The 12797-nt window shown below is 38.7% G+C and overlaps 1 protein-coding gene across 2 annotated transcripts in view; it reads right to left on the bottom strand.

The window, feature by feature from the left end:
* The window catches only part of tmem117 (transmembrane protein 117), a 269354-nt gene that overhangs the window by 145865 nt on the left and 110692 nt on the right, over positions 1 to 12797 (bottom strand). The window lies entirely within an intron of this gene.

Raw genomic sequence — 12797 nt, forward strand, 5'->3', positions numbered from 1 at the left:
GCATTGAAGAAACAGAAATATGAATAGAATGAATAGAACAAAATTTTCAACCACCTTAAACATCTTAGTTTACACTGTTTTAACATTATGTTACAACACAAACTTAAATGAGTTTGTGGAGTAACTGTGTAATGCAAAAAGATTGCAGTGAAAGCCAATGGTATTAGGGTCTATTGTTAGTGCTAAAAATCAAAAATTATCACAGTGTCCATTCAGATGATAAAGTATTCAGAATAACATATTGAGGATTAGAGATACACATGAGGGCTATTGTAGCAGGGAAAAGATTCATGGAAAATCTATTGGATTAATACATACTTAAAAAAAATAAGGATAAGCTGAGAGGTGAGACATTTACTCAGAAAAGGGGAAATATTGGGGCAATTTAATTGACCATATCTTATAATATTTAAAACACTACAATGTTTAACCAGTGTGCGTGGGGATGCATTATTGCAATTACTGAGAAAGCTGAATAACGAAACATAATTACATTTGCAAGATTATTTCCAACTGTATTTCAGGTGAGAATTTTTCTCTGGTGCTAATTTTACTGTTACTTTGCAAGGCAATATTAATAACTTTGAAGAATATTCATGGTGGTCCAACCTACAATTATAGACAGAAACTAGAATGAAAGTCATGTGTATTAGAATTTACTGCTGGCACAATTTAACGCTAAATATAAGTTACCACAATGCCGTTATACTTATTATGCATTTAGCATACCATGTCCATGACTATGGCTTTACATGGGAAATACAATAGGAAGCAAAAGGTTCCTGGAAAACCAATTAAATTGCTATCTTTTTTAAACAACCTAGTTATCAGTCAACAATACAATTCTGGCTTCTCCGCCATGGGAGGATGTTTTACCAAGTCAGCAGAGAAAAAGATTCAAGGATGTGCTTGAAGCTTCCTTGAAGAAGTGCAATGCTGGCTCCTGTGAACTTCTGTCCCATGGTCACTTTAAATGAAGAAGAAGCTTTTGGGATGGTAATGAGAACCTCACGGCAAATATTGACACAGAAGCCCTGTTAAGCTATTGAAGGAGCACACTATTCACAAGCAACCTACCCACTCCCCCCCTTCACTCCTGCCATATCTATGGAAGAATATGCAGTTCCCTCATGGGGCTCATTAGCCATTTCATACCCTACAAAATCAGAAAGGAAGAAAGATATTTTTGACCCCGATTTGCTGTCTAAGAGAAAGAGAAGATTTTCCTCTGCACTTCTTAGGCATTGTGATTGGCACTTTCAACATTGGATCATTATTAGAGAATGAATGGTCAAGTTTATATCATATGTAATTTTCTAGTATTAAAGCAATGATCATCAATGCTGAAATAGATAAAAGCCCACACTATCTATGAGTAGTGGACACTTGAATCAGTAACGTTTAAGGGATCAAGGCCTATTAAAGTATCTCGGCCAGGTCAAATCCATTTCCTGTGGGATCAGCCAGAGAATCGAATCAAGCCCTTCTTGTTCCCTCTCTAAGGCACCAGATTCTTCTGTGCTTATCAATTCCAATGGTACAATGTAATTACCTTATACTTCTGTTAAAATTGCAGTAACTAAATAATAAATGAAAAGCATGTTTTCCCATCAGACCTATCCGTTTGCTGTAATAACATTTAATTCTCACTGATGAAAGGAACCGACGTTCCCATAGCTGTCTGCCCATCTGTGAAACCGTTTCCTTATCTGTTAATTTACCAAGGATCTGACCTTCCTAAACCATAAATCAGATACAGCACAAGCTCGTTGTTAAACCTTTTACTCAGTAGGACCTGCTTCCATTTTGTGGTTGCAAGATTTAACTCTCCATGATATTATTATTCTTACATTAATTGGGCAATCAAATATAATTGAGACGAGCAATTTACATTCCCAACTTGACACTTTCCCTAAAGTTGGAATCCTTACGCACACTCTTACCAAATGTGAAACCCTCCCGAGATCTCATTGACCTCATGAGTGATTGCCCTTGATATCTGTGGGATGATTTGGTTAATGTTCACCCCCACTGAAGGCAATTCACCATTTCCTTATACCAGGGGAGCAATGCTTTCTATCCTTTCCTTATGCTCTAATTTGTACACTCCGCAACTAGACATATGCATCGAGACTGCTGTTGATCTTTCTAACTGTCTATTAAGGGAACTGGTTTCACAGTTGTGCAATTGTTCGAGCTCATTCCAGTTTAACGAGAAAGTGAAAGTAGTAAATATACCATTTTCTTTGAATGCATTAAAAAAAGTTGCTAACTCTCACTAATTGCATTGATATGCTTTGTGTGAAAATAAAAGTGTTTAGTAGTTACATAATGTTCAACAATGATCTGGAAAAAATTAACAATCGATATGCAGCTTACAGTTTACAGCCTCGAGTATGGACTGTAAAACAATCACTATTGATGCATGAAACTAAATGTGGGGTAACTCAGCTTGACTTGGAAAGATACCTACAATGGCTCAATCTTTGTTGCCCAAGGGAGCTTTGTTTTCTCAAAAGAAGTCATTTTAAATCTTATCCCTCTTTCTTTTCTGCTGCCAGCTGTTGGCTTTTAGTTCCAGAATGAATCTAATGAATGTGTTGAAATATTAAAAGGTACAAAGAGAATGGGGTGCTTCCTATGTGATTGGAAGGAATATCTTAATACAAATGTTTCTGATTAGAGCATCATTTTTATAATGCTTCAAATGGTATAAGAATACGTTATTAAACAACTAAGTACGAGGTCTCACAGAAACCATAAAATATCAATAAATTGTTCAATGTTAATTTTGTAATGTGGCTTTCAGTAATGGAATTGTGAGATATGCAATGACTGATCTCTTCCACTATCTTGAAACAGTCATCTTGATGAGAATAGGGATTTATATCGGCATTAACTCAGCTAGAAGTGCAGCGACTTGGACTCAATCCAGCCTTTAAAATGATCCGATGGGAGTTGTTCTTTCCATGTAATTATGATCAATAATTCCTATGACCCAGATGCGCATCTCAAATGGCAGCAAAGATGTGCCTGAACTACAAAGCAGAAAGATATATTTCTTGTTGCAGAAGCATTAGATAACAAATGCCAAGAAAATAAATCATATTATTGAAAATTGAAGGTTCTGATACAAATCTACGTACAAAAGAAACACATCAAAACAAAAATCATCTTTCTTTTTATTCAGGGTTTCAGCTAATTACAATGTAGGCTCCTATCCTGTTCTGTTGTTAAGAAGAAAGAACAATTCTTAGAAAGCACTTGCTTTCTATCTAAGATAAGTACCATTCAGGCAATCAATGTGAATGCAACTTTGGAGGCTATGCACATCAGTTTATTGTGACATCAGACACTGATTCAATCTGCTAGGATATGAACTGCATCTCTGGCACAGGAGCAAGGAACTGAAAGTTTCCTCAAAATTAGAACAACAGCAACAATGATGTCTTCCCCCTCAAATTAATCCAAATATATTCAGAAAACTAATGTGAGTGTGCTACAAGATGAAAGGGCCACTGAAAATAATGCTGGTGCTAAGGTAGTCATGTAGGAAAATAATACGAGGAATCATTTAATGCAGGTATTGCAACACAATCACTCAACCAGTATTTTCCAATCAGTATTGTTTCTATACAAATGCAAATCACCGATGCTATTTCCAGTATGTGCAGGATTTTTCTTTGTTTAAGATACTTAAACAATTTCCCCTGTAATACTCCAATAAAGTATCGTGTAAAACAAGTGAGAGAACATAAGCCCACTCATTCAGAAATTATACTGTATTATAGGCATGCTTGATGAGCAATTAAATGACATTTTTAAGAAATATGATGCTAAAAATGAGCAGCAGAGAAAGAGAAACATGTTGCAGCATGCGCGAGTGTGTGAAAAAATTGTTTCTGCCCAGGGAGATAAACCATTATCCAAAATGTAGCAAAAAGTACATTATTGTTTTTGTGTTCCACTGCCAGCTTCTCATATTTTTGATATTAAAATTGCAGCATTATTAACAGTCCACAAAGGAACACAACAGATGAAGAATAATGGCAATCTTTGCCTAAAAGGCCAACTAATAGAGATGGCCAAACCTAACTACAGGATAGAATAAGGAACATTTCTAATTCTGAATGCAAGGAAGCAATATTGGTAGCCATCCACAGAACCCTCCAAAGGATTGTGATCCTTGTACGCTAAAGATTAAAATGGAGATTAATTGTTATGATGCCCAAGATTTAAAGACAGAGCCTTGTAGAGGATATATGGATATTAAAATTGGGTTTAATTACAGGAAAAGATCGACATAAGTTTCGATGTCAGCATTTCAGTCAGTACATGGAAGAACACTCATGGATGTTATTTTACAAAAACCCTTGGTCAAATTATGGATTAACTGAGGGGTACTGATACCAATGTAGTTGAGGCAGGTGATGTTGGCATTACAAGGCTGTCTGAGTGGAGCGCACTGTTCGCATGGCTAGAAAAAGAAACAACCTTTACTAACTAGACATTGCACAAAAGATTAATAAATACAGTACAGAATGACACCAGGAAACATATTACAAATATCTTTCTCTCTCTAGAACATTTAATTTCTAATTTAAAATGAAACCATCAAGTGTAGGACAATTTAAGCTTCATTGACCTGGAAGAATGATTTGGTTCTCAATTTGTATTTTATTAAATTGCACGCTCTTCTGCAGCAGTGCTGATTGACTCTTTACACTGTTAACAGTAATTGGGCTTTCACCTGCATTCATCCTGTGCTTTAGACAAGTAGGAAAAACATCAATGATTTTTTAGCCCTTTTTCCAGATGAGAATAGGTGTAGAAGGTAACTAATTTTTAAAGGCTGCATTACCCGTGAAGTGGATGTTTCCCAAGCACACTCAAAGTTGATTTCCTAAGCTGAAGTTAACCAGTTTTAACATAGTAGAGCATTCTAATGGGCCTGTCGCACTTAGGCGATTTTTCAGGTGACTGCTGGCGCCTGTCAACTCGTAGCCGGTTGCAGAAAAACCAGCAACTGGAACGGTGACTGTCAGAGTGGAACACATACACACACATCGCTTCCTTCACCAGCCCGTTATGTGGGCAGGGGACAGGGCAAGTGTGGGGAGCACTGTCTGAGTGAAATTCACATGGTGCAAAGCCAATGTGATACTGACACACACCACGATGAACAGGAAATTAAGACGCTATAATTAAGATGGTGAAAGCACAGTGTATGGAAGGGTCACTTACATCCTTTAAAAGAGGGGGGAGGGAGGAGAGGGGAGAGGGTAGAGAAGGGAGGAGAAAGGGAGAGTACGGGAGGACAGGGTGTGGAGAAGGAGTGGAGACAACTTTTAAGAAGCCAGAGATACACGGCTGTGAAGCTCGGCGGACATTAACATTACCGGTAGGTTATCCTTGGTTCCAAAAAGTACTGTTTTGGGTTTTTTTTTCCAATGATCCAATGAAATTCGCTGGTCAGCACCAGCTACAACTTACAAGAACCTACGACTTCCTAGCGACCCACTAGGACCTCCTGGCAACCCACCTACGGCCCGAGAATTCTCACTACGCTCCATGGCGACCTCATTCTGGTCGCCGCTAATTTTTCAACACGTTGAAAAATTTGTGAGGACCAGAATGAGGCCGTGACTAGTTCCCAGAATGCGGGAACAATTCACGACCATGAAGGCGACTCCCCGGCAACCACCCGCGAACATGTGACGACCATTTGGTAACTGTACAGTGTCCTATAGTTGCCTAAAATGTCGCCTAAATGGGACAGGCCCATTAGGTACTGCAAAGGAAAGTCATCAAAAAAATTGGATACCAATACAAAGTGGTGGCGCTGCGTCTGTGGCTGCAACTCGCCTGCAGCCTTTCTGTTTCTCTTCCTCCTTTGTCTTATTGTTAATGTTAGATGTATGTAATAGTTTCTTTTTAGTTGTGTACCAGACTAAGTGGTGGTTTGCGATTGCAGCTGCGACTACTTTCAGAGGCTTCAAAGGCTTCAGCCACGGTCCCTGTGATCTGTCAAATCGGGAACTCGTAGGTCCCTGGCTGGCGACCGACTTTTCCGAGGCTCCAGCCACAGCAGCATTGTCTGCCCCGAATCGCAAGGCTTGAATCAATCCGTACGCAGGACCTTTCATCGCCCGGCGCAGCTCGGCTGTGGGATCTTCCATCGCCTTCAATATCGGGAGCCTCGATCACCTCAATGCAGTGGTTTGACTGCCTGACTGCGGGAGAAGAAGCAAGGAAGAGATAAGACTTTTTTTGCCTTGCATCCCAGTGAGGAGGTGCCTGGAGGAGAGTCATTGGGATGGATGTTTATGTTAAATTTATGTCATTGCGTGTTTTGTTTGATTTTTATTGTTATGACTGTATGATGACAACATTTTGTTTTTGAATTTTTTTTTGAATTACAAATAAAAATTCAATAAGTTGGCTATTACTCCGCGAGATTAGGGAGACAGTTTTTGAAGAGAATCTCATAAGAAGAGAGAGGCAGAGTTATAGTGGGAATTCCAGGCATTCATATTGTGGCATTTTTAAACGCATAACTATCATTGATGCAGCAATCAAAATATAAAGAGTGTGGACGGGACATGAAATGGACGAGTCAGGAAGTCATACAGCGTAGAAACATGCCTTTTTTCCCCAACCTGCTCACGCCAACTAACATGCCCCATGTACACTAGGCCAAAATGCCTCCATTTGGCCCATATCCCTCTCAACCTATCCTATCCACACACCAGTCCAAATGTTGTTTTAAACGTTGTGATTGTACCTGCCTAAACTACCTCATCTGGCAGCTCATTCCACATTCCTACCATCCTTTGTGTAAAAAGGTTTCTCTTCAGGTTCCTATTAAATCCCCCCACAATCTACCGATGTCTTCTGGCTCGTGATTCCCCTACTCTGGGTAAAAGTGTGCATTTACCCTACCTATTCCTCTCATGATCTCATACACCTCTGTAAGATTACCCCTCATCCTCCTGAGCTCTAAAGAATAAAGTCCTAGACTGCTCAACCTCTCCCTATAGCTCAGGCCCTCAAGCCCTGGGAAAATCCTTGTAAAGCATCTCTGTACCCTTTCCAGCATAACATCCTTGCTGTAACAGGGTGACCAAAACTGAACATAATAATCTAAAGCGGCCTCAACAATGTTTTGTCCAACTGTAACATGCCCTCCCTTTTATCCTCAATATTCTGACTGTTGAAGGTCGATGTACCGAGAGCTGTCTTGATCACTGTATCCACCTGTGATGCCACTTTCACACATCTATATGCCTGCGTCCCTCTTTTCTACAACACACCCCAGAGCCCTGCCATTCACTGTATAGGTCCTGCCCTGGTTAGACTTCCCCAAATGCACCACCTCACACATCTCTGTATTAAATTCCATCAATCTGTCCCACCTTTCCAACCAATCAAGATCCTGCTGCAATTTTTGACAACCACATTCACTATGTACAATACTACCCATTTTGTGCCTTTTGCAAACTTGCTAATCATGGTTTGTACGTTTACATCCAAATCATTGGGGGTGGAAGATTGCAACCTTCACGTGGTCTGCCCTGTTTCGACTAATGCAATCAACTCGTCGTGCACAAACGGAAGATCAAATAGAACAAGTTGTCCGACAACTTTAGTCTGTGCACGACACATGAAAGAAGAAGAAGATCCAAATCATTGATATAGATGACAAACAACAATGGGCCCAATACGGAACCCCGAGGCACACGACTAGTCACAGATTTAAAAGGATTATTCAATCCTGTCTGCGGGGATAGAAAACACAGCGCCGTGGAGCTATTTAACGCAAGTACGATGTTCTTTTATAATAATCAGGGCAATGGTGGATTGGGAAGCAATGTACACCAAATGTACACAGAGTATAGATAGAAGAGGGAGGAAGTATAGTATGGGGGGGTGGAGGATATTAGGTCATAAGTTCATCTAAGGGCAACGTAATTTAAATACCATTTCATTAACATTCAAATAAGTTAATACACCATGAAACACTTGCCATTATCAGATGAAAAACTTGTAGCATTAAAAGCAGTTAAGACAATTTCACGTTCTTCATCTTCATAGTTATCCATTTTAAATTATTTTACAGCTCTTAGATCTAATCCAGAACCAAATCAAACAATCAAGAAAAGTTATTGATGTTTTTGCAACTTTCAGATAAAGAGCTACTCTGCCTCCAGCCAATTTAGAATTATATAAGTGTTGGTTGATTGACTGTATGGTCCAGCTAAGACCATAATGCAAACTACGATAGTCATTAAAATCACAACTGCTTTTCCAGGAACTTACAAATCAGTTTATAGATCTAAGATTTTAGAATGAATTACAATAGAAATGAGTGAGGTTATTTGTAAATCAAATTTAGGAAATACATCGCAAATCATTTATGAAAATTATTAATGAGTACATGGTCCCAAATCTACAATTATGAATAGTGCCAAAATATTAACTGTTTATTTCTTGGTGAAATTGAATCCATTGTTTTCTATCATCCTTTGCTCAGAATATCCCCTATCGTCTGTTCTTGCCCACACACATGGATCTCATATCCAAAGCTTCACTAAGACTACCTGCTTCTACCTCTGTGACATCACCTGATTTTGCCTGGTTTCACAGTTCACTTCAAGTATGCTTTTGCTACTTCTTGGCTCAGATATTTACATGCACGTTGATTGACCTCCCACATCCTACTTTCCAAAAACTTGAGGTCCTTCAATATCCGAATACTCAAGTCCAAACTCGGCCCAGGACCTGCCATCCATTAGCTCTGTGGTTGATGACTAACACGCTGGATGCCTGGCAGAGTGTGGCAAGGCCTCGGGAGGCACAATAAAGAGGCCTCACTCCAGAACACCCAGCCAGCTAGCGAAGCTGCGAACCAGACTTTCCTGGCGGTAAAAGCTATAATTGATTTTTAATCGTTCTTAAATGGTTTTTACATTTAGTGTCATTTAAAAGCAATTAGATTTGAAGTAAATAATTACAAGAATTAACATCTACCAAATATGTAAAAAATAATAATGAACTGACTGAAAACATACAAAAATGTGTAAATGATTAAAAATATTAAAGCAAAGCAAAATAATCTTTAAAAAGTAACTGGCCTCCTCTTCACCCTCAAATCCTTTGCCTTACAGTCATCAGTAAAATCAAAGGGGGCTTAAAGTGATTCAGCAGAATGCTGAACCTTGTTAGAACTGGTCTATGTCGGACCAGTGGCAGACCCAAATGATAGATTCAATTATCAAGTCAGTCAGTAACTCGAAGGCTGTCAGAAAAAGTCATAGAGGCTAGTACAACATTTAAAAGTCATTTGGACAGGTACTGTACACGAGGAATATGGGACAAATGGAGGCAAATGGAACTTGCTCAGGAAGAAACCTTGATCATCATGGACAAGTTGTGCTGAATGGCCTGTTGAAAGCTGTATAACTGTGTAACCCCTGTGTTTTATTGCATACATACATTTATTGCAGTGAAAATGGCCGATTGCCAATACTTCTCATCAAAATCCACAGCAACAGGCGGTAGGATTTATCCGATTGTTTTTTCTGCTGAATTGGTCCATAAGAGCATTGGGAAGCACACTTGGTTTCAAGTATTACATTCTGGACCAACATGTTATTGGCCAGGAATAGAATTATCTCTGCATTTTGATCAAAATTAAACACTATCAGGTTAAATGTAGCAAAGACCCATGATTCTTTACACCTCCCCAATGGATTGCCTGAATCCCAGGCTGAGATGGGCACCGACACAAATGTTTCCATGGGTCTTGCTGCCAGTGTAGCATTGATCAATATTCAATCCTCTGCTGAAGGCAAAAGGTTCAACGTGAGATGGGAGAGCAGCACGAGGAGAACACAAATACACCACCCCATCAAAACCAAAAAATCAGACTGAGGGTCCACATGTACAGTATCCTCACATGTATATGACAAGTTCGATAATTTGCCTCTACAAAAGCAGTCTCTACCCATACCCCTTCTTGCTGGCTGAAATTGTACTGTACACTGACAATGACAATTAAAATTGAATCTGAATCTGAATCTGAAATTAAGGGATTCTATCAGATGGACAGAGTTAATCACCCAATTTAATCTGTGTTCAATTGAGGAGCCCTGAGAAGATGGATATATTCTCTGTTGAAGCAGCCGAACTTCCTGCATGAGATCTTCATCCCATTACTTTGATCTGCTTAGAGCTCACATGAGAAGGCAAAGTGACCATTCATCCATACCCAGGTCTTGCTGTGAGGTAGTTACCTGTACAGTTACCTGTACAGTTCACAGTTATGTACAGGAAAAAAAACTGCACCTGCATTGGAACGAAAAACTGCATCTGCATTCCGAATTCTGTTGTAATTGTTGATTTGGCATCCATTGGAAAGGTACATCTGCAACGCCTTCATCTACCCCTCAAACAGACAAACCACTTACTATACAGTGCAGCTTGCAAAAATGGACAAAGCAAAATGACATTGCATCTCATCCAATACACAGAGCTATGGATGAAATGTATGTTAATGTATAGCATACAGAAGAGCATTCTCAAATTGGTAGGTTCACAGCAAAATATTTAAAAAAATAAGTTGCCATTTTGTCCACCTGGTTCTCAATTCAGTTGCATTTTTTGAAATTTGTCCTGCAATTTTAGTCGGGTCTTACTTATGTACTAAAGTAAACCTCACTACATTATTATCTCATTCATCTCCTTTAGGATGTTCGTGAAAAGGAACTCTAAACAGAGCAATCAATCAACTTTCCTAATATCTCCTGAAACAAACACTTGGTCTTGACGTAATGCTGTGAAGATAGTCCATTAGTGGACTACATCTGAAACTGGTACTATTTCCTAAACAACAAAGATTAGGTTTAGGTTTAGCTTTATTATTGTCAAGTTCCCCTAGATCTGTTTTCTAGTAATATTAACAGATAGGTCAGAAGAATACACTGTACGTTAACCAGCCTGGTGAGCAATGTTACGTTAAACATTGGCCATTTGTTAGCTGCACATTGCTGTGGGAGCTGTCATGCTCTGCCTCTTAGCTCAAGTAAAACCATAGGCATGAACATGGCTTTTAGCGGTCTGTGCAGTGGTACCTGTACGATCACTCTTGGCACATTTTTTCAGGGAGGGAGAGGATTTACAGAAAGATTAAAAAAATAATAATTTTTGGTTTCGCTTAGAAGCTGATGTATAGGTAATTTATAAATTAACTTGAAATTTGATTTAACAAATTACACTGAGCAATGATATTTAAAGAACAATTTAACCTGTTAAACAATGATGCACCTTAATTATTACATAGATTGAACCTGCTATAAAGTCACATTACATATTGCAGAGAATTCTGGAATCTTAGGCACAGCTAAAATATGTTGGTGGGTATTTTCAGAATGCTAATGTTATAACTGAAGACTGATGCATCTTTGATGGAATGATCGCAGAATCCAGCTTCTGGGAGCCAAATATAGTTCATAAAGAGGTACATAATCAATGCAAACTGCAAAGCTGTGCCTCATTTGTGTTGCGGCTTTAATGAACCATTTGCACTACCTTCAGTGTGTTTTGAATATGAACTTTGTCTTCCTGCTGAAAATGTGAGCCGTTTCCACATCCATTATCTCCCCAGGAGCCTGTCAACATGACTCCTAGAGGGCATCAGATGGAGATTCATCTTGGAGGGTACCAGCTGGTGGCAGGATGAATACCTGAACAAGGTCTCTTTGCATTATACAGATTAGCTGTCATTGACAGATACATGACAGCCTGGAGGTAATTGTTTTAACTGTTAAGCCTAGTTTACAATTTCATAGGTTGTCAGCACGAGACTTTTCAAAAAAAATCCAAGACACAAAACTGACCCACAATGGCTTATTGTTGCACTTTGTTTGTTTTTTTGAGTATGTGTGTGTGTGTGTGTGTGTGTGTATATGTATATGTATATATATATATACACACACACACACACACACACACACACACATACATACATACATACACACACACACATATATATCTATTTTTAAGAAATCATATGTATAAATTCATTTGCAGGATAAATGACTCTAAAAATGTAATTCTTGATGCCTTGTCAAACATAAGGGTTAGCACCTCACGCTACAAATCCCAGCTGTGGAGACACTAGTATCGTTGTAGGACATTGATCATTCTTTTATTCTGGGTTTTTAATTCATGTATTGTGCTTTTTTTAATATATAATTTATGATGCTTTTATGTGATATACTAAGATTTTATATGCACTTTATGATATTTTTTAATATGCAATGCATTTTTATGTAATGTTGCCCCTTGTCTGGACCTCAAGTCCGTAATAAATTTATTGCCTGTATTATTATATATATATATATACACACACACACATGTATATGTATGTATGTTGTGAGTATGTGTATATATACACACACTGAGCTTTTCTTTCTCTCCCACTCTCTCGTTTGTCATATCATACTATGTTTACATATGCTGTTGAGCTGCAGCAAGTAAGAATTTCATTGTTCTATCTGGAACATATGACAATAAAACACTCTTGACTCTTAACTAGCAGTGTTAATAGCTATCTCAGAGCAATTCTGTTCCTTCATCCCTCTCTCTCTGCCACCTCCTCAACTGCGCCCCTCCCCCACCCTTATTGACAGCTGGTATCCTTCCATTAATCACTTCATTATTAGTTTCTGCAGTGCTCCACTTATGAATCTGCTTCTTCATAAATGATTATTCAGCTGGTGATGTACATTGATGCA

This window comes from Leucoraja erinacea, chromosome 19, assembly GCF_028641065.1.
Source record: "Leucoraja erinacea ecotype New England chromosome 19, Leri_hhj_1, whole genome shotgun sequence".
NCBI lineage: Eukaryota > Metazoa > Chordata > Chondrichthyes > Rajiformes > Rajidae > Leucoraja > Leucoraja erinaceus.